Raw genomic sequence first — 23,385 nt, 5'->3', positions numbered from 1 at the left:
AAGACACGGGCGTCTTAAGTTTTTGTTGATGTTCTTCAACAGGAATGGCCGATTTTTGTTGCTGTTGTTGAAGAGTGACAGGAGAGGAAGACACGGGCAGCTTTAATTTTTGTTGTCGTTCTTCATCAACAGAACTGGTTTTGGGAGACATAGTAGTTCGGTTTTTGCTGTTCAGCAGCAATGGCAGAGGAAGACACAGTTGTCGGACTTCGTTGTTGCTGTTCAGCAGCAATGGTAGCAGGGGACACAAGTCAGGCACTGAAATGACCAGTTTGGTAGCTGGACCATTTCTTCCCAGAGTTTATCCATTATAGAAGTATGGTGTCCTTTTTTTTTGACCTGGGATCTTTTGAAAGTTTGTGGCACCTTGAAAGCAGATTGAAACACGACATTTACTGCATTCAACCCATCTATTTCAGAAGGAATTTTTGAGTTTTGTGCATAGATGACAGATGTGATTTGCCGGGCAATGCTCTATTTTAGGACAGCGACCAGTTTTGTCACACAGCTCATCCACAGATGATACCGTGGAAGTTTTGTTCTGTCTGCCCATCCGTACCATAGTACAAAGGTAAACAAAGAAAAGAAAAAAAAAGGACGTGAAGATATAGCACACTTGTCAGGGAGATAAATAAGATGTTTTATTTTTTGTTGTTATTGTTGTTAGCTGTTTCCGCTGTCTTCATTGTAGTATGTGTGTATACAAAAAGATACAACTATATGTGCAATCAAGAGATGTAAGGAGTCAATGGTTGGTGTGTTTATAATGTGTGCACTTGTTAGGGAGATAAAGAAGATCTTATTTTTTGTTGTTAACTGTTCCCACTTTCCTCATTGTATGTGTGAATGAAAAAGATACAATTATATGTACAATCAAGAGATGTAAGGAGTCAATGGTTGGTATGTTTATAATATGCGCACGATACTCACTGCAGTGCATCAGTGAAGAAGAAAGTATGATTTAAATTCGTTTTGTGTATATATTCATATGTGGTGCGTGCTGATATATAAAACTGTGTGTATGGTTTTTCTAGAATTCGGGATGTATTTACAATTATCCTTACGAAGTAGAGTGGCATGTTTTCAATCAGGATTGCTACACGTGGTAACACAAAGATTTACAACAAGGAGACAGACAATTGTTCTATACAATAAAATTAATTGAAAAACCTACAATAGTTTTCAAAATAAGAATTGGGCAAAACGTATTGGGCACCCTGTGTGTGGATGTGTGTATATATATATTCACACACACATACTTGTGTGGCTGTGAGAAATTGTCGTTTCCACTGTTTACATGAGATCACTTGAGCAAAAAATAGTGTCGACATTTCAAATGGTCACTGTTCTGTAGCTCAACAGTTTGGAAAATTAGATGAATATTTCTATTTAACTATTTACTTGAAAAACAGTTAAAGGTTGATGACAGGGAAAACAGCTGGTTGCATAAAACACTGCCTCAAATAAGTATCTGCTTTCTCTTTTATTGGTTATATATTTATTTATGAAAATTTAACAGACCAATCAATCAATGTTTTGCAAGTGTTATTGGCAACTTTTGCTGAAAAATTTTAGTTACAACAGCTTTATTTGAAGGACTACCACTGCATCCAAGACAGGTGCTACATTATAGCAAGAACTGCAGCAACTAGTTTCAAATACCAGATTGAAAGTTTCTTTCTCTTATCATATTGAAAATACTGTGAGAAAATTACACAAATATATGAAATTATTAACATGAAATTGTAGGCAACTACACCAACATTAAATAATGTTTTCAACCAAACAATACTTTCGAAGGTAATTAAATTACTTTTAAGATTTCGACTCCTTGTTTGTTGCACATGCATTCAAATTTTATATTTCTCATTTTTTGCTTTATTTCACACTTTCTGGTTTGCAATACATTTTATTAAAATTTTAATTTTGTATATAAAATATGAGGATGGCTGGTGGTTAAGAAGTTAGTTTTGCAATGACCGTTATGAACCATTCCCCCAACACGACACTTAGAGTAGGTGTCTTTTACCATTGGTAGAAATTGCATGCATGTATCTCTTCTAAAACAAAGTAATTCCTGTTCCATCATACTTTGAACTTCTCAACACCTAGCATAAAGTCACCTTCTCTACTATCCTCCCACTCAGTTGAGAGCTCTTTAGTGTTGCAAGTTACATTGTGACCTCAGTAGTACTTGTGCCACAAAAAATGCACCCAGTACACTCTGCAAAGTGGTTAGCTCTAGGAAGGGCATACAGCCATATATATATATATATATGTAGCGGGTACGATTCTTGGCCACTACTTCTGGTCTGATCTGAGAGTAGCCCTTAAAAGGATGGTTATCGCAATTAGATCCGATCCAAGAATAGTCCTAAAAAGGACTGTTATCGCATTCAGATCAGACTTGAATTAGCCCTGAAAAGGACTGTGGTCGTAATCAGCAAAACTGGACAGACGAAAGCAGTAGTTGAAATGACGAGCAGACAAGAGGTGTAAGTTTATACAGCAATTTATTTCAGGCGTGAAATAGCAGTACAAAGGTTCGAGGCGGCGTGAGTGGCGAGCGTGGCAGGCGAGAGGGACACGATTTACATCAGTCGACTACCAAAAAGCCAACTGCTCTTACAGCGATTTATGATGTCTATTTATACAAAAATATCAGCAGTGATGTTTAGCCAGTGTCCATTAGAATGGCAGGTAGGTAGCTTTTGTCCAATGAAAGGTCAGGCAAGTCGCTGGGGGTAGTTGCTTTGTTTTCTCTGGTGATGGCAGATGTATTTCCAGAGTCCGTGCAAGTTACTTATATAGTTAACTCAAAGAGAAAACACAACGCGAGGATGTTGAACAAGTATAGTGTTATTGGACGCTCAGGAAAGGAAAAAAAGGAGGATTTAATGTTTCGAGCGGAGCTCTTCGTCAGAAACATAGAAAAAGCAAAGATCCAAGGAAGGGAAGACGGAGTGAAAAAAATTGCCAACGATACACACATGGTAACATATATATACACACACACACACACCACACTTAAGCTGAGAATCTCAGGCCCCTCAGATACTGTTGAACCGTCTAATCCACATCACCACAGAACATGAACAAAATTATATATGTGCATGTATACTGACATTGGATGATAGGGTCAGTGCATTGGACAAAAATATCGTTTGTCCCACATTGATTGTCACATCTTACACCTGGTTATCTTGGGAGAGATCAATAAAAATAAACATACCAAAGACTAAAACCACCAAAAGAATACAAGAATTGTATTTTTAAGCATAAAAAATTATCTTTACATCATAAACAGCACTATTTATTTTGGATGTTAATTAGTAAATGTCTTAAAACAAAAATTTTTACTGATACAAGATAGGGGAGATTACTCTCTGCAGAATATATTTCATTCTGTAAGGGTGGTTTTCAGTAGACATTGCCATATTAAGCTTTTCATAAGATTTGATAAATAATTACATCTGAATCTTTTTTTTTATAGATGCATGATAGCCATTTAAAACACAGACAATTATATTCATAATAGTATCAGTGTTTTGTCAAACATGGAGTATATTACCACTATCCAGATGCCTACAGAAGATTTGATAAGTAAATATGCCAATGCAATTTTTTCAGTTTTCATATAGTTTCATCACTTGTACAATTTCAATAAATAAAATAAAATTAAAATATTTGTTTGGCACTTTTTGATGTTTCTCTTTTACGTTTGTGAGTTATTATCATTTCCAGACCACTCAATTATTTTGTTTGTATATATTCACAATGTATTTCATAAATTTTGTTTCAGTAGCACAATTTAATTAGCAAGTGAAATAACTGACATTTTAATGATAATGAGCTTCTTGTGATCACAAGAAAAACTTCTTAATTTCAACAGATAATTTTATCAATTTCTGACTGTTTTTCCTTTGGAATAATATTTCATTTGGAAACTTCAATTTTAATGAGAATTCATTTTGAGCTCAAGTTCTTTTGCCATTCCATCATTATGTGCGATTATTAAATTCATCCTAGACAAATAAAAGAAAATTTGTGCAAGTCAAAGTCTACTGTACAGTTAGAGAAGGAAATTTTATATACAAACATCATTTGAAATAAGCTACTTAACAGAAGTGAAAAAAAAGCAGCTAATTAAAAAAAAATGCAAATTTTAATTAGCATTTATAAAATACAGTAAGTGAAAGTTTACCAGAAGACACTGGAGGCCATAACTGCCAATCTATTGCTGCAAAATCATAATTAACTTCAAGTGATTGATCACATCAGTACAGGGCAACTTTTAAACAATTGTTCAACCTACCTAGAAAAAGGAGTTGTTACAAATAGAAAATAAATTTTTTTTTAAATACTTTCAAAAATATTAGTAAAATCTAACAGGAAATATGTATTTCTTGCTAATCTTCAGTATTCTAAAGTTGACATTAAGTAGTAAATATAATTTTTAATACAAAAAATTAATCTGCAGATGAGTAACAAACTATACCCACTAAACAGAGGCATATCTGCTATTTGCTGATCCTCATGTTCTGCTGAGTGGACAAAGGTAGTATGAAATGTGTCAATCCTTGAAGTGTTGCTTACAGACAACACACCACATAATAAAAGAATTGAACACACAAACCAACACCCAAATCATGTCACACACCAGCACAAAATTTATACACACATGGTGGTGTTTTCACACATACATTATTATATGTATATAAAATCTTATAAAAAATTCATCAGAAGAGAGAAAATGAGTACAAAATATTTAATACACCTAAAAAATATTTAAACAGTTTGATTAACAACAAAGTAACTCTTACTCTCAAAACACCTTTCCTTTCTTGTAAAGATTTCTTTATTCTTTCAGAGACATAATTTATGGAGGGCTCTTTTCAAAGCTTGATTTCTTTGGTTATTTGTATTGCTGTACATATTTGTTATATTCATCCTAGACAAAAGATAATGCAAAACTCAAACCTCTTGCAACTTTATTTAATGAGGAAGCCTCATAAGAAAATCATTTCTAAATACTTTGTTAATGAAACCAAAAGCCCTAATTTTCGAAGCTTATGTATCCACAACAGCATTTTCTTTGGGATTTTTTTTCTAATGAGATCAAACATTTGATATTCCACAGCATGAAGCTAAATTTTGCTCAAAATATTTAACACTAAAAAGGGAGAAAGGAAAAAGTGCTTCAAGGGTAGAGAGATTCACATACACTGAATACATAAAATCCAGACTTACCAACAGAATTAGTCTCCAATCACTAATTCACTGAATGTAACTCCATGACAATATTAACAGTCTTCAACATCCTCATACATTTCCGTCAGGTTTTTTTCTGTGAACAGAGTATTTACGCAACCAAGGCAGAATAGGCAATGTAAAATATTACCAATAACAGGCATGAACCGAACAGTAAAATTTCATAACAAAATCTATCTTCATCTCAAAGCAAAAATAAATACTACAAGGGACAAAAAAAAAAAGGAGATGAAACCTTCACACAGGCAAATTAGAACATACAAAATCTGTACATGTGAAATTTAAAGTTATCTTTATAATAGTTATATTTCCAAGCATACAATACACAGGTGAAAAAGAAATGGACATTAACTGTAAACAAAGTTTTTCTTTAATTTTACTGGCGGTCGTACTTTTCCTGGAGGGCTTTTGCATCTATCAACTGATATTTTCTTTACCTTAATATGCGAAAGCAATAACCTACCTATCTTCAATCTGTGACATGTACCAAGACACTTTCCAATTTCATCATCTAAATATCTGGTGAGAAACAAATAAAGCACATTTTCCAGAATACTGACAACAACGTTTACACAAAAAGCCACTATACCATTTTCCTTTTACTATCCTACATTGCAAGTAAACATTACTAATTTCAATAGTTATAACAATGAAACATGCTTACTCTGTTCATATCCAAACTGCAAAATGACACAGCTGAAGGGGTAAAACAGTCACTGTTAAATCAGTTGTGTAGGTAAATACAAGTCTTTGGATGTTGAGGAAAGACAAACAGGGAAAACAAAAAGAGCTGATAGCTAATTCATTGAATTTTCATCTGTTATCCAACACATCTGCCAATGAATAAAATACAAAGGCATAGACACACATATAAGAGTTATTACTTTCAGCTAAATGCCATGAAGTTCTCATGTCTCAATAGAACATTCTAGGATTTAACACATCATTGTTGTATCTGTCAAAGACGGAAACTGACAACCATGCTAAAAGTAAAATTGCTCAGCAATACTTTTTTCCTGAAGAAAAGAGCCTTTTGCATTCAATTACTATTTGTTTTAATTACTAATTACTATTTGTTTTAATTTCTAATTGTTTTAATACAAAAGTAATAATATAGTGAACTAGCAATCACATGGTAATGAGATGAGTAAATACTAGGAAGCCACAACAAATTGCAATATTTTTTTCATACATAAATTGTAATATGAAAATACATGGGTTAAGAAAATATTGCATCATAAAAGCAAACGGAACGTACCACTAATTCAGAGATCACTCAAATTAATGTCCAAATTACAACTCGCAGCATTTTTCATACATACCATACACAGATGAAACAAAAATGGATATTAAAGACAAACAAACTTTTCTCTTATCTTATTGGAAGTCCTACTTTCCTGGACAGCTTTTGCATCTGTCAAACAATAATGAACAAAAAACAAACGGTTCGGCCCTAAATTTATCCAATCAATCTTTTAAAACCTAACATTAAAGTAATAAGGTAGGTAAGCATGTGCACACACAGTTATAGTAAGTTGATTTTACAAACGAGAAACAATTTAGCACTTATGCTCACAGTTTCGCTCTACAAACACAAGATCAAATCATATTTTCTTAAACTTCATGTGCTGAAATAATGACCTACCGCGTAAACTGCATAGCTGCTATCTTTAATCTTACAAACAAATCGAGAAGCTTTCCAATTTCATCATCTGAGTATCTGGTGAAAAACGAACAAAGCACATTTTCCAAATTCTTGACCCTCTTAACCCTTTCGTTACCAAACCGCCCAAAGCCGCCCGAAAAAAATTTTGGTTAATGTGACCAAACTGCCCAAACCCGCCCGTATTTACCTATTCATATTTAAATGAGAATATCAGAGCAAATCTCTTTAGTACATTCGTGAAAACACGTATTATACTTCGTAAACAGTTCAAATACAGTTTTGTACAACAATCGAAGTGTAATTTTAATTCCGTGAATTTTGGGAGATTTTTTTCCCGAAATTTGTTCCTATTGTGTTTTCAAAATTTGTAATTCTGACAAAAGATGGATACGAATTTCATTATCTCAAGCAGCGAGTCAGAATTCGAAGGATTTTCTACTGAAGACCTTCATAAATCTAACTCTATGACTGAAAAAAAAAAAGCATGTGGTATTTGATAATGAATCTGTTTCATTTTCCGAAAGTGAAAACAGTGAATCCGAGAGCTCCGACAGCGATAAAGAAAATGAATTGGCACCTGAATGGAGTAAAAATTTAAAAACTGTTTCTTTCGGTGATTTTTCTGAAGAAACTGGACCAAGCCACAGACTTTCCCAGAAGAGTAAAGCCTTAGACTATTTCTTCTTACTTTTTCGAATGAGCCTATTTGAAATCATTACGGGGGAAATGAACCACTACGCTAAATGTAAACAAAGCGAAAGAAAGGATAGATGGTGGTTTCCCATAACCTTAAATGAAATTAAGACTATTTTGCCATAAATATTATTATGAGTAACAGAAAGCTACCCAGAATAACAAATTCTATCGTAAAATTTTGTTGTATACCCAATTGAATATTAGCTAATAACCCATTTTCTATAGCGATGTTTCAACAAAATTTTAATAATTTTATATTTTGTTGAATTTACCTGTATCTACCTGCAATTAGAGTCACTTTGTGACAAAAATTATAGTATAGAATTGGTTGAGAACATTTCATTAAATTATCTTCCAAAATTCATGTTAATATATTGATAAATAAAAAAGTTATAGTTGTTTAATGAAACCAGACTAAATTTATGATTATGTTAGAAATTAATTGAAAAACATAAGGGGTGTATTTTGGTCAGAAATATAGTAACGAAAGGGTTAAAATATGCAGCGTTTTTCATACATACAACACACAGATGAAACATAAAGTGATATAAACTACAAACAAACCTTTCTCTTATCTTATTTGAAGTCCTACTTTTCCTGAAGGGCTTTTGCATCTGTCAAAGATAACATGCATAAAAAAACAAACGGTTCGGCACTAAATTTATCCAATCAATCTTTTAAAATTTAATATTACAGTAATAAGGTAGGTAACTGAAAGCACTTTCAGAGCATTTTTCAACAATTCCAAAACCTACGAAGAGAAAAGTTTGCAACCAACACAAAATATCATCAACTCTCTATGCAATTACTTATCTCCAGCATTTTCCATGCTTACCAAATAATCAAATTTAAACATTACATTTAGCATAATCTTCCTCCAAATATCTACAGAAAAACCACTAAACAGAATTGAAGTAATAAGGCTTATCTTAGTGCTGTTGTCTTATCCAGTCCTCTTCATGTCATCACATCTGCCAATGACAGAAACATACACATATGCATGCACAGTAAGAGTACATCGTTTCTACACACAAGAAACAATTCTTACATTCACAGTCGACCCCCTACACAGACATGCTAAAATGTTATTCTCTTTACCCTCCTGTGCTGAAACAATGACCTACCTCGTAAATCGCATACCTTCTATCTTCAATCTTACACACGTATTGAGACGCTTTCCAAATTCATCATCTGAATATCTGGTGAGAAACGAACAAAGCACATTTTCCAAAACACTGCCCATAACGTTACTCAAAAAGCTACTATACTATTTCCGATTTAGTTTCCCTACATTGCAAGTAAACATTTTAAAGTAGCGAAACAACTACAATTATTAATTTCAATAGTTACGACAGGGGATAATTCTTACTATGTTCACATCAAAATTCAAAAATGCCACAGTGAAAGAAGAAAAACAACAATCTGCATAAAATCAGTTGCACAGGGAAATTAAACACAAGAAAAGTCTTGAGATGTTAGCCATAGACAGGAATTGGGGCAAAGACAAAAATTGATTCCTTACATACTCAATTTTCTTCCAGCATTCAGCACGTCTGTCAGTGAATAAATACTCAGAAACATACACACGCTATTACTTTCAGCTGAATACAATAAGTTTTCTTATCTGAATGACACTATCTAGGATTCTTCATGTCATCATTTTGTATCTGGCAAAGATGGAAACTGAGAAACATGCTAATGCGAAAACTGTTAAACAATACCACTTTTGTTTAAGAAAAAAATTGTCTTTTGCTTTCATGTAATACTTGCTTCTGTCAATACATATTAAAGTGGCTTTGAATGTTAGTGAATATGCAAAAATGCGGTCCTACCAGCCAGAATTTCATTGCTTCTGTCTCCTCAAGAAAACTATCTGTTTCTTTTACCTACAGATTGTGTGTCAAATACATGAAGCATGTTGCAAACAACAATTCAGGTCATTTTATATAAAGAACTAAACTGCTTACTTAAGCTTTTTTCACTGCAAAGAAAGCAAACAGAAAAACAACAGAAACAAACAGGCAACACTGTACTCATCAAATTACCAACAAACAACTCAATAATAATTTCACTACACTGAAAGGGAACACAATTTTATAAAGTAATAACATAGTTAACTAGCAATCAAATAGTAATGAGATGCGTAAACACTAGTACGCAACAGTAACTTACAATACTTTTTATGATCATAAATTGATACTCAAATATACGTGTTCAGAAAATAAAGCAAAATGTGTTAAGAAAATAAAGGGGAACATTCTTTCTATGTTCATATCAAATGAATAGGCAAAAATGCAGTCGTACAAGCCAGAATTTTATTGCTTCTGTCTCTTCAAGTTCAACTATCAATTTCTTTTACCTACAGATTGTGTGTCAAATATAGAAAGCATGTTGCAAACAAAAATACAGGTCATCTTCCATCAAAAAACTAAACTGCTTACTTACTGTACTTTTTACTAGCTTTAGCTTTTTTCACTGCAAGGAAAGCGAACAGAAGAACAACAACAGAAACACACAAACAAAACTGTGCTCAACAAATTACCAACAAACAACTCAATAATAATTTCACAATGCTGAAAGGGAACACAATTTTATAAAGTAATAACATAGCTAACAAGAAATCAAATAGTAATGAGATAAGTAAACCTTAGTACACAACAGAAAATTACAATACTTTTTTTCGATCATAAATTGATACTAAAATATGTGTTAAGAAAATGAAGCATCATAAAAAGAAAACAAAACGTACCACTTATTCAGAGAACACTCAAACTCTTGACCCTCTTACAACGTGCAGCGTTTTTCATACATACAACACACAGATGAAACATAAAGTTATATAACTACAAACAAACTTTTCTCTTATCTTATTGGAAGTCCTACTTTTCCTGTAGAGCTTTTGCATCTGTCAAAGAATAACATGCATAAAAAAACAAACAGTTCGGCCTTAAATTTATCCAATCAATCTTTTAAAATTTAACATTACAGTAATACGGTAGGTAACTGTAAGCACTTACAGAGCATTTTTCAATAATTCCAAACCTACGAAGAGAAATGTTTGCAACCAACACAAAATATCATCAACTCTCTATGCAATTACTTATCTCCAGCATTTTCCATGCTTACCAAATAATCAAATTTAAACATTACATTTAGCATAATCTTCATCCAAATATCTACAGAAAAACCACTAAACAGAATTGAAGTAATAAGGCTTATCTTAGTGCTGTTGTCTTATCCAATCCTCTATGTCATCACATCTGCCAATGACAGAAACATACAAACATATGCATGCACAGTAAAAGTACGTAGTTTCTACACACAAGAAACAATTCTTACATTCACAGTTGACCTCTACACAGACATGCTAAAATGTTATTCTCTTTACCATCATATGCGGAAACAATGACCTACCTCGTAAATCGCATAGCTGCTATCTTCAATTTTACACATGTATCAAGACACTTTCCAATTTCATTATCTGAATATCTGGTGAGAAACGAACAAAGCACATTTTCCAAAACACTGCCCATAACATTACTCAAAAAGCTACTATACTATTTCCGATTTAGTTTCCCTACATTGCAAGTAAACATTTTTTAAAGTAGCCAAACACAACTGCAATTATTAATTTCAATAGTTACGACAGGGGAAAATTCTTACTATGTTCATATCAAGATTCAAAAATGCCACAGTGAAAGAAGAAAAACAACAATCTGCATAAAATCAGTTGCACAGGGAAATTAAACACAAGAAAAGTCTTGAGATGTTAGCCATAGACAGGAATTGGGGCAAAGACAAAAAGAGTTGATTCCTTACATACTCAATTTTCTTCCAGCATTCAGCACGTCTGTCAGTGAATAAAATACTCAGAAACATACACACGCTATTACTTTCAGCTGAATACAATAAAGTTTTCTTATCTGAATGACACTATCTAGGATTCTTCATGTCATCATTTTGTATCTGGCAAAGATGGAAACTGAGAAACATGCTAATGCGAAAACTGTTAAACAATACCACTTTTGTTTAAGAAAAAAATTGTCTTTTGCTTTCATGTAATACTTGCTTCTGTCAATACATATTAAAGTGGCTTTGAATGTTAGTGAATATGCAAAAATGCGGTCCTACCAGCCAGAATTTCATTGCTTCTGTCTCCTCAAGAAAACTATCTGTTTCTTTTACCTACAGATTGTGTGTCAAATACATGAAGCATGTTGCAAACAACAATTCAGGTCATTTTATATAAGAACTAAACTGCTTACTTAAGCTTTTTTCACTGCAAGAAAGCAAACAGAAAAACAACAGAAACAAACAGGCAACACTGTACTCATCAAATTACCAACAAACAACTCAATAATAATTTCACTACACTGAAAGGGAACACAATTTTATAAAGTAATAACATAGTTAACTAGCAATCAAATAGTAATGAGATGCGTAAACACTAGTACGCAACAGTAACTTACAATACTTTTTATGATCATAAATTGATACTCAAATATACGTGTTCAGAAAATAAAGCAAAATGTGTTAAGAAAATAAAGGGGAACATTCTTTCTATGTTCATATCAAATGAATAGGCAAAAATGCAGTCGTACAAGCCAGAATTTTATTGCTTCTGTCTCTTCAAGTTCAACTATCAATTTCTTTTACCTACAGATTGTGTGTCAAATATAGAAAGCATGTTGCAAACAAAAATACAGGTCATCTTCCATCAAAAAACTAAACTGCTTACTTACTGTACTTTTTACTAGCTTTAGCTTTTTTCACTGCAAGGAAAGCGAACAGAAGAACAACAACAGAAACACACAAACAAAACTGTGCTCAACAAATTACCAACAAACAACTCAATAATAATTTCACAATGCTGAAAGGGAACACAATTTTATAAAGTAATAACATAGCTAACAAGAAATCAAATAGTAATGAGATAAGTAAACCTTAGTACACAACAGAAAATTACAATACTTTTTTTCGATCATAAATTGATACTAAAATATGTGTTAAGAAAATGAAGCATCATAAAAAGAAAACAAAACGTACCACTTATTCAGAGAACACTCAAACTCTTGACCCTCTTACAACGTGCAGCGTTTTTCATACATACAACACACAGATGAAACAAAGTTATATAACTACAAACAAACTTTTCTCTTATCTTATTGGAAGTCCTACTTTTCCTGTAGAGCTTTTGCATCTGTCAAAGAATAACATGCATAAAAAAACAAACAGTTCGGCCTTAAATTTATCCAATCAATCTTTTAAAATTTAACATTACAGTAATACGGTAGGTAACTGTAAGCACTTACAGAGCATTTTTCAATAATTCCAAAACCTACGAAGAGAAATGTTTGCAACCAACACAAAATATCATCAACTCTCTATGCAATTACTTATCTCCAGCATTTTCCATGCTTACCAAATAATCAAATTTAAACATTACATTTAGCATAATCTTCATCCAAATATCTACAGAAAAACCACTAAACAGAATTGAAGTAATAAGGCTTATCTTAGTGCTGTTGTCTTATCCAATCCTCTTCATGTCATCACATCTGCCAATGACAGAAACATACAAACATATGCATGCACAGTAAAAGTACGTAGTTTCTACACACAAGAAACAATTCTTACATTCACAGTTGACCTCTACACAGACATGCTAAAATGTTATTCTCTTTACCATCATATGCGGAAACAATGACCTACCTCGTAAATCGCATAGCTGCTATCTTCAATTTTACACATGTATCAAGACACTTTCCAATTTCATTATCTGAATATCTGGTGAGAAACGAACAAAGCACATTTTCCAAAACACTGCCCATAACATTACTCAAAAAGCTACTATACTATTTCCGATTTAGTTTCCCTACATTGCAAGTAAACATTTTTTTAAGTAACAAACACAACTGCAATTATTAATTTCAATTGTTACGATAGGGGAAAATTCTTACTATGTTCATATCAAGATTCAAAAATGCCACAGTGAAAGAAGAAAACAACAATCTGCATAAAATCAGTTGCACAGGAAATTAAACACAAGAAAAGTCTTGAGATGTTAGCCATAGACAGGAATTGGGGCAAAGACAAAAAAGTTGATTCCTTACATACTCAATTTTCTTCCAGCATTCAGCACGTCTGTCAGTGAATAAAATACTCAGAAAACATACACGCTATTACTTTCAGCTGAATACAATAAAGTTTTCTTATCTGAATGACACTATCTAGGATTCTTCATGTCATCATTTTGTATCTGGCAAAGATGGAAACTGAGAAACATGCTAATGCGAAAACTGTTAAACAATACCACTTTTGTTTAAGAAAAAAATTGTCTTTTGCTTTCATGTAATACTTGCTTCTGTCAATACATATTAAAGTGGCTTTGAATGTTAGTGAATATGCAAAAATGCGGTCCTACCAGCCAGAATTTCATTGCTTCTGTCTCCTCAAGAAAACTATCTGTTTCTTTTACCTACAGATTGTGTGTCAAATACATGAAGCATGTTGCAAACAACAATTCAGGTCATTTTATATAAAGAACTAAACTGCTTACTTAAGCTTTTTTCACTGCAAAGAAAGCAAACAGAAAAACAACAGAAACAAACAGGCAACACTGTACTCATCAAATTACCAACAAACAACTCAATAATAATTTCACTACACTGAAAGGGAACACAATTTTATAAAGTAATAACATAGTTAACTAGCAATCAAATAGTAATGAGATGCGTAAACACTAGTACGCAACAGTAACTTACAATACTTTTTATGATCATAAATTGATACTCAAATATACGTGTTCAGAATAAAGCAAAATGTGTTAAGAAATAAAGGGGAACATTCTTTCTATGTTCATATCAAATGAATAGGCAAAAATGCAGTCGTACAAGCCAGAATTTTATTGCTTCTGTCTCTTCAAGTTCAACTATCAATTTCTTTTACCTACAGATTGTGTGTCAAATATAGAAAGCATGTTGCAAACAAAAATACAGGTCATTTTATATCAAAGAACTAAACAATGCAGGTCATCTTACATCAAAGAACTAAACTGCTAACTTACTGTACTTTGCTAGCTTAAGCTTTTTTCACTGCAAGGAAAGCAAACAGAAAAACAACATAAACACACAAACAAAACTGTGCTCAACAAATAACCAACAAACAACTCAATAATAATTTCACAATGCTGAAAGGGAACACAATTTTATAAAGTAACAATATAGTTGACAAGCAATCAAATAGTAATGAGATGAGTAAACACTAGTACGCAACAGTAAATTACAATACTTTTTACGATCATAAATTGATACTAAAATATATGTGTAAAGAAAATAAAGGAAAAGGTTTTAAGAAAATAAAGACGAACATTCTTCCTGTGTATATAGCAAATGAATAGGCAAAAATGCGGTTGTACCGGCCAGAATTTCATTGCTTCTGTCCTTTCAAGTCCAACTATCTGTTTCTTTCACCTACAGATTGTGTGTCAAATATATAAAGCATGTTGCAAACAACAATACAGGTAATTTTATATCAAAGAACTACTTTGCTAGCTTCAGCTTTTTTCACTGCAAGAAAAGCAAACAGAAAAACAACAAAAACACACAAGCAAAACTGTGCTCAACATATTACCAACAAACAACTCAATAATAATTTCACAATGCTGAAAGGGAACACAATTTTATAGAGTAATAATATAGTTAAATAGAAATCAAACAGTAATGAGATGAGTAAACACTAGTACGCAACAGTAAAGTACGATATTTTTACAATCATAAATTGATACTAAAATATATGTGTTAAGAAAATAAAGCAAAAGACGTTAAGAAAATATAAACGTACATTCTTACTATGTATATAATAAATGAATAGGCAAAAATGGGGTCGTACCAACGAGAATTTCATTTCTTCTGTCTCTTCAAGTCCAACGTTCTGTTTCTTTTACCTACAGATTGTGTGTCAACTATCGAAAACATGTTGCAAACAACAATACAGGTCATTTTATATCAAAGAAGTAAACTGCTTACTTACTGTACTTTGCTAGCTGAAGCTTTTTTTCACTGCAAGGAAAGCAAACAGAAAAACAACAACATAAACACAGAAGCAAAACTATGCTCAACATATTACCAACAAACAACTCAATAATAATTTCACAATGCTGAAAGGGAACACAATTTTATAAAGTAATAATATAGTTAACTAGCAATCAAATAGTAATGAGATGAGTAAACACTAGCACGGAACAGTCATTTACAATACGTTTTACGATCATAAATTGATACTAAAATATATGTGTTAAGAAAATAAAGCAAAAGGTTTTAAGAAAATAAAGACGAACATTCCTACTATGTATATAGCAAATAAATAGGCAAAAATGCGGTTGTACAAACCAGAATTTTATTGCTTCTGTCCTTTCAAGTCCAACTATCTGTTTCTTTTACCTACAGATTGTGTGTCAAATATAGAAAGCATGTTGCTAACAACAATACAGGTCATTTTATATCAAAGAACTAAACTGCTTACTTACTGTACTTTGCTAGCTTAAGCTTTTTTTCACTGCAAGGAAAGCATACAGAAAAACAACAACAAAAAGACACAGGCAAAACTGTGCTCAATAAATAACCAACAAACAACTCAATAATAATTTCACAATGCTGAAAAGGAACAGAGTTATATAAAGTATTAATATAGTTAAATAGCAATCAAATAGTAATGAGATTAGTAAACACTAGTACACAACAGTAAAGTACAATATCTTTACAATCATAAATTGATACTAAAATATATGTGTTAAGAAATAAAGCAAAAGGTGTTAAGAAACAAAGACAAACATTCTTCTCTATGTATATAACAAATGAATAGGCAAAAATGCGGTCGTACCAACAAGAATTTCATTTCTTCTGTCTCTTCAAGACCAACTTTCTGTTTCTTTTACCTACAGATTGTGTGTCAAATATCGAAAGTATGTTGCAAACAACAAAACAGGTCATTTTATATCAAAGAACAAACTGCTTACTTACTGTACTATGCTAGCTTAAGCTTTTTTTCACTGCAAGGAAAGCAAACAGAAAAACAACAAAAAGACACAGGCAAAACTGTGCTCAATAAATAACCAACAAACAACTCAATAATAAATAGGCAAAAATGCGGTTGCACAAGCCAGAATTTCATTCCTTCTGTCTTTTCAAGTCCAACTATCAGTTTCTTTGACCTACAGATTCTGTGTCAAATATAGAAAGCATGTTGCAAACAATACAGGACATTTTATATCAAATAACTAAACTGCTTACTTACTGTACTTTGCTAGCTTAAGCTTTTTGCACTGCAAGGAAACCAAATAAAAAAAACAACAAGAGAAACATACATACAAAACTGTGCTCAACAACTAACCAACAAACAACTCAATAATAACTCCACAATGCTGAAAGGGAACACAATTTTATAAAGTAATAATATAGTTAACTAGCAATCAAATAGTAAAGAGATGGATAAACACTAGCATGCAACCGTCATTTACAATACATTTTACGATCATAAATTGATACTAAAATATATGTGTTAAGAAAATAAGGCAAAAGGTTTTAAGAAATAAAGACGAACATTCTTACTATGTATATAGCAAATGAATAGGCAAAAATGCGGTTGTACAAGCCATAATTTTGTTGCTTCTGTCCTTTCAATTCCAACTATCTGTTTCTTTTACCTACAGATGGTGTGTCAAATATAGAAAGCATGTTGCAAACAACAATACAGGTCATTTATAACAAAGAACTGAACTGTTTACTTACTGTACTTTGCTAGCTAAGCTTTTTTTGACTGCAAGGAAAGGAAACAGAAAAACAACAACAAAAAGACACAGGCAAAATTGTGCTCAATAAATAACAAACAACTCAATAATAATTTCACAATGCTGAAAAGGAACAGAGTTATATAAAGCAATAATATAGTTAAATAGTAATCAAATAGTAATGAGATTAGTAAACACTACACACAACAACAAAAAGACACAGGCAAAACTGCTCTCAATAAATAACAACAAACAACTCAATAATAAATAGGCAAAAATGCCGTTGTAGCAGCCAGAATTTCATTCCTTCTGTCTTTTCAAGTCCAACTATCAGTTTCTTTGACCTACAGATTCTGTGTCAATATAGAAAGCATGTTGCAAACAATACAGGACATTTTATATCAAATAACTAAACTGCTTACTTACTGTACTTTGCTAGCTTAAGCTTTTTGCACTGCAAGGAAACCAAATAAAAAAAACAAGAGACATACATACAAAACTGTGCTCAACAACTAACCAACAAACAACTCAATAATAATTCCACAATGCTGAAAGGGAACACAATTTTATAAAGTAATATAGTTATAACTAGCAATCAAATAGTAAAGAGAGGGATAAACACTAGCATGCAACCGTCATTTACAATACATTTTACGATCATAAATTGATACTAAAATATATGTGTTAAGAACATAAAGCAAAAGGTTTTAAGAAAATAAAGACGAACATTCTTACTATGTATATAGCAAATGAATAGGCAAAAATGCGGTTGTACAAGCCACAATTTTTGTTGCTTCTGTCCTTTCAATTCCAACTATCTGTTTCTTTTACCTACAGATGGTGTGTCAAATATAGAAAGCATGTTGCAAACAACAATACAGGTCATTTTATAACAAAGAACTGAACTGTTTACTTACTGTACTTTGCTAGCTTAAGCTTTTTTTGACTGCAAGGAAGGAAACACAAAACAACAACAAAAAGACACAGGCAAAATTGTGCTCAATAAATAACAAACAACTCAATAATAATTTCACAATGCTGAAAAGGAACAGAGTTATATAAAGCAATAATATAGTTAAATAGCAATCAAATAGTAATGAGATTAGTAAACACTAGTACACAACAGTAAAGTACAATATCTTTAAAATCATAAATTGATACTAAAATATATGTGTTAAGAAAATAAAGCAAAAGGTGTTAAGAAAACAAAGACAAACATTCTTCCTATGTATATAACAAATGAATAGGCAAAAATGCGGTCATACTAACCAGAATTTCATTTCTGCTGTGCCTTCAAGTCCAACTTTCTGTTTCTTTTACCTACAGATTGTGTGTCAAGCATCGAAAGCATGTTGCAAACAACAATACAAGTCATTTATATCAAAGAACTAAACTGCTTACTTACTGTACTTTGCTAGCTTAAGCTTTTTTTCACTGCAAGGAAGGCAAACAGAAAAACAACAACAGAAACACAGAAGCAAAACTGTGCTCAACATATTACCAACAAACAACTCAATAATAATTTCACAATGCTGAAAGGGAACACAATTTTATAAAGTAATAATATAGTTCACTAGCAATCAAATAGTAAAGAGATGAATAAACACTAGCACGCAACAGTCATTTACAATACATTTTACGATCATAAATTGATACTAAAATATATGTGTTAAGAAAATAAAGCAAAAGGTTTTAAGAAAATAAAGACGAACATTCTTACTATGTATATAGCAAAATAGGCACAAAATGCGGTTGTACAAGCCACAATTTTGTTGCTTCTGTCCTTTCAAGTCCAACTATCTGTTTCTTTTACCTACAGATGGTGTGTCAGATATAGAAAGCATGTTGCAAACAACAATACAGGTCATTTTATATCAAAAAACTAAACTGTTTACTTACTGTACTTTGCTAGCTTAAGCTTTTTTTCACTGCAAGGAAAGGAAACAGAAAAACAACAACAAAACATAGGCAAAACTGTGCTCAATAAATAACCAACAAACAACTTAATAATAATTTCACAATGCTGAAAAGGAACAGAGTTATATAAGTATTAATATAGTTAAATAGCAATCAAATAGTAATGAGATTAGTAAACACTAGTACACAACAGTAAAGTACAATATCTTTACAATCATAAATTGATACTAAAATATATGTGTTAAGAAAATAAAGCAAAAGGTGTTAAGAAAACAAAGACAAACATTCTTCCTATGTATATAACAAATGAATAGGCAAAAATGCGGTCGCACCAACAAGAATTTCATTTCTTCTGTCTCTTCAAGACCAACTTTCTGTTTCTTTTACCTACAGATTGTGTGTCAAATATCGAAAGCATGTTGCAAACAACAAAACAGGTCATTTTATATCAAAGAACTAAACTGCTTACTTACTGTACTTTGCTAGCTTAAGCTTTTTTTCACTGCAAGGAAAGCAAACAGAAAAACAACAAAAAGACACAGGCAAAACTGTGCTCAATAAATAACCAACAAACAACTCAATAATAAATAGGCAAAACTGCCGTCGTACCAGCCAGAATTTCATTCCTTCTGTCTTTTCAAGTCCAACTATCTGTTTCTTTGACCTACAGATTCTGTGTCAAATATAGAAAGCATGTTGCAAACAATACAGGACATTTTATATCAAATAACTAAACTGCTTACTTACTGTACTTTGCTAGCTTAAGCTTTTTGCACTGCAAGGAAACCAAATAAAAAAACAACAAGAGAAACATACATACAAAACTGTGCTCAACAACTAACCAACAAACAACTGAATAATAACTCCACAATGCTGAAAGGGAACACAATTTTATAAAGTAATAATATAGTTAACTAGCAATCAAATAGTAAAGAGATGGATAAACACTAGCATGCAACCGTCATTTACAATACATTTTACGATCATAAATTGATACTAAAATATATGTGTTAAGAAAATAAGGCAAAAGGTTTTAAGAAAATAAAGACGAACATTCTTACTATGTATATAGCAAATGAATAGGCAAAAATGCGGTTGTACAAGCCATAATTTTGTTGCTTCTGTCCTTTCAATTCCAACTATCTGTTTCTTTTAACCTACAGATGGTGTGTCAAATATAGAAAGCATGTTGCAAACAACAATACAGGTCATTTTATAACAAAGAACTGAACTGTTTACTTACTGTACTTTGCTAGCTTAAGCTTTTTTTGACTGCAAGGAAAGGAAACAGAAAAAACAACAACAAAAAGACACAGGCAAAATTGTGCTCAATAAATAACAAACAACTCAATAATAATTTCACAATGCTGAAAAGGAACAGAGTTATATAAAGCAATAATATAGTTAAATAGTAATCAAATAGTAATGAGATTAGTAAACACTAGTACACAACAACAAAAAGACACAGGCAAAACTGTGCTCAATAAATAACCAACAAACAACTCAATAATAAATAGGCAAAAATGCCGTTGTAGCAGCCAGAATTTCATTCCTTCTGTCTTTTCAAGTCCAACTATCAGTTTCTTTGACCTACAGATTCTGTGTCAAATATAGAAAGCATGTTGCAAACAATACAGGACATTTTATATCAAATAACTAAACTGCTTACTTACTGTACTTTGCTAGCTTAAGCTTTTTGCACTGCAAGGAAACCAAATAAAAAAAACAAGAGAAACATACATACAAAACTGTGCTCAACAACTAACCAACAAACAACTCAATAATAATTCCACAATGCTGAAAGGGAACACAATTTTATAAAGTAATAATATAGTTAACTAGCAATCAAATAGTAATGAGATGAGTAAACACTAGCACGGAACAGTCATTTACAATACGTTTTACGATCATAAATTGATACTAAAATATATGTGTTAAGAAAATAAAGCAAAAGGTTTTAAGAAAATAAAGACGAACATTCCTACTATGTATATAGCAAATAAATAGGCAAAAATGCGGTTGTACAAACCAGAATTTTATTGCTTCTGTCCTTTCAAGTCCAACTATCTGTTTCTTTTACCTACAGATTGTGTCAAATATAGAAAGCATGTTGCTAACAACAATACAGGTCATTTTATATCAAAGAACTAAACTGCTTACTTACTGTACTTTGCTAGCTTAAGCTTTTTTTCACTGCAAGGAAAGCATACAGAAAAACAACAACAAAAAGACACAGGCAAAACTGTGCTCAATAAATAACCAACAAACAACTCAATAATAATTTCACAATGCTGAAAAGGAACAGAGTTATATAAAGTATTAATATAGTTAAATAGCAATCAAATAGTAATGAGATTAGTAAACACTAGTACACAACAGTAAAGTACAATATCTTTACAATCATAAATTGATACTAAAATATATGTGTTAAGAAAATAAAGCAAAAGGTGTTAAGAAAACAAAGACAAACATTCTTCCTATGTATATAACAAATGAATAGGCAAAAATGCGGTCGTACCAACAAGAATTTCATTTCTTCTGTCTCTTCAAGACCAACTTTCTGTTTCTTTTACCTACAGATTGTGTGTCAAATATCGAAAGTATGTTGCAAACAACAAAACAGGTCATTTTATATCAAAGAACTAAACTGCTTACTTACTGTACTATGCTAGCTTAAGCTTTTTTTCACTGCAAGGAAAGCAAACAGAAAAACAACAAAAAGACACAGGCAAAACTGTGCTCAATAAATAACCAACAAACAACTCAATAATAAATAGGCAAAAATGCGGTTGCACAAGCCAGAATTTCATTCCTTCTGTCTTTTCAAGTCCAACTATCAGTTTCTTTGACCTACAGATTCTGTGTCAAATATAGAAAGCATGTTGCAAACAATACAGGACATTTTATATCAAATAACTAAACTGCTTACTTACTGTACTTTGCTAGCTTAAGCTTTTTGCACTGCAAGGAAACCAAATAAAAAAAACAACAAGAGAAACATACATACAAAACTGTGCTCAACAACTAACCAACAAACAACTCAATAATAACTCCACAATGCTGAAAGGGAACACAATTTTATAAAGTAATAATATAGTTAACTAGCAATCAAATAGTAAAGAGATGGATAAACACTAGCATGCAACCGTCATTTACAATACATTTTACGATCATAAATTGATACTAAAATATATGTGTTAAGAAAATAAGGCAAAAGGTTTTAAGAAAATAAAGACGAACATTCTTACTATGTATATAGCAAATGAATAGGCAAAAATGCGGTTGTACAAGCCATAATTTTGTTGCTTCTGTCCTTTCAATTCCAACTATCTGTTTCTTTTACCTACAGATGATGTGTCAAATATAGAAAGCATGTTGCAAACAACAATACAGGTCATTTTATAACAAAGAACTGAACTGTTTACTTACTGTACTTTGCTAGCTTAAGCTTTTTTTGACTGCAAGGAAAGGAAACAGAAAAAACAACAACAAAAAGACACAGGCAAAATTGTGCTCAATAAATAACAAACAACTCAATAATAATTTCACAATGCTGAAAAGGAACAGAGTTATATAAAGCAATAATATAGTTAAATAGTAATCAAATAGTAATGAGATTAGTAAACACTAGTACACAACAACAAAAAGACACAGGCAAAACTGTGCTCAATAAATAACCAACAAACAACTCAATAATAAATAGGCAAAAATGCCGTTGTAGCAGCCAGAATTTCATTCCTTCTGTCTTTTCAAGTCCAACTATCAGTTTCTTTGACCTACAGATTCTGTGTCAAATATAGAAAGCATGTTGCAAACAATACAGGACATTTTATATATCAAACTAAACTGCTTACTTACTGTACTTTGCTAGCTTAAGCTTTTTGCACTGCAAGGAAACCAAATAAAAAAAACAAGAGAAACATACATACAAAACTGTGCTCAACAACTAACCAACAAACAACTCAATAATTCCACAATGCTGAAAGGGAACACAATTTATAATAAATAATAATTAGTTAACTAGCAATCAAATAGTAAAGAGATGGAT

General features: G+C 31.9%; 3 long non-coding RNA genes across 6 annotated transcripts; all 3 read right to left on the bottom strand.

The window, feature by feature from the left end:
• Positions 1–2,496: 2,496 nt before the first annotated feature.
• LOC115212107 lies at positions 2,497–13,525 on the bottom strand. 4 transcript variants are annotated; one of them, XR_005000168.1, is made up of 3 exons: positions 13,346–13,525; positions 4,205–5,734; positions 2,497–4,025 (listed from the first exon to the last, which is right to left on the bottom strand). It is a non-coding gene; the product is annotated as an uncharacterized LOC115212107 (long non-coding RNA). The 4 variants fall into 4 exon arrangements; XR_005000167.1 differs by lacking the exon at positions 13,346–13,525 and having other exon boundaries at positions 4,205–4,315; positions 4,807–7,161; XR_003881704.2 differs by lacking the exon at positions 13,346–13,525 and having other exon boundaries at positions 4,205–4,315; positions 4,824–7,161.
• LOC118764359 lies at positions 8,045–10,191 on the bottom strand. Its single transcript, XR_005000191.1, has 3 exons — positions 10,180–10,191; positions 10,075–10,077; positions 8,045–8,532 (listed from the first exon to the last, which is right to left on the bottom strand). It is a non-coding gene; the product is annotated as an uncharacterized LOC118764359 (long non-coding RNA).
• Positions 13,526–14,509: 984 nt separating the features above from the next.
• Positions 14,510–23,288, bottom strand: LOC118764350. Its single transcript, XR_005000169.1, has 6 exons — positions 23,180–23,288; positions 22,255–22,749; positions 20,069–20,563; positions 18,236–18,320; positions 14,684–15,565; positions 14,510–14,650 (listed from the first exon to the last, which is right to left on the bottom strand). It is a non-coding gene; the product is annotated as an uncharacterized LOC118764350 (long non-coding RNA).
• Between the last annotated feature and the right edge of the window lie 97 nt (positions 23,289–23,385).

This window comes from Octopus sinensis, linkage group LG1, assembly GCF_006345805.1.
Source record: "Octopus sinensis linkage group LG1, ASM634580v1, whole genome shotgun sequence".
NCBI lineage: Eukaryota > Metazoa > Mollusca > Cephalopoda > Octopoda > Octopodidae > Octopus > Octopus sinensis.
Note: the sequence above shows the minus strand (reverse complement) of the source record. Positions and strands in the feature narration are given on the sequence as shown.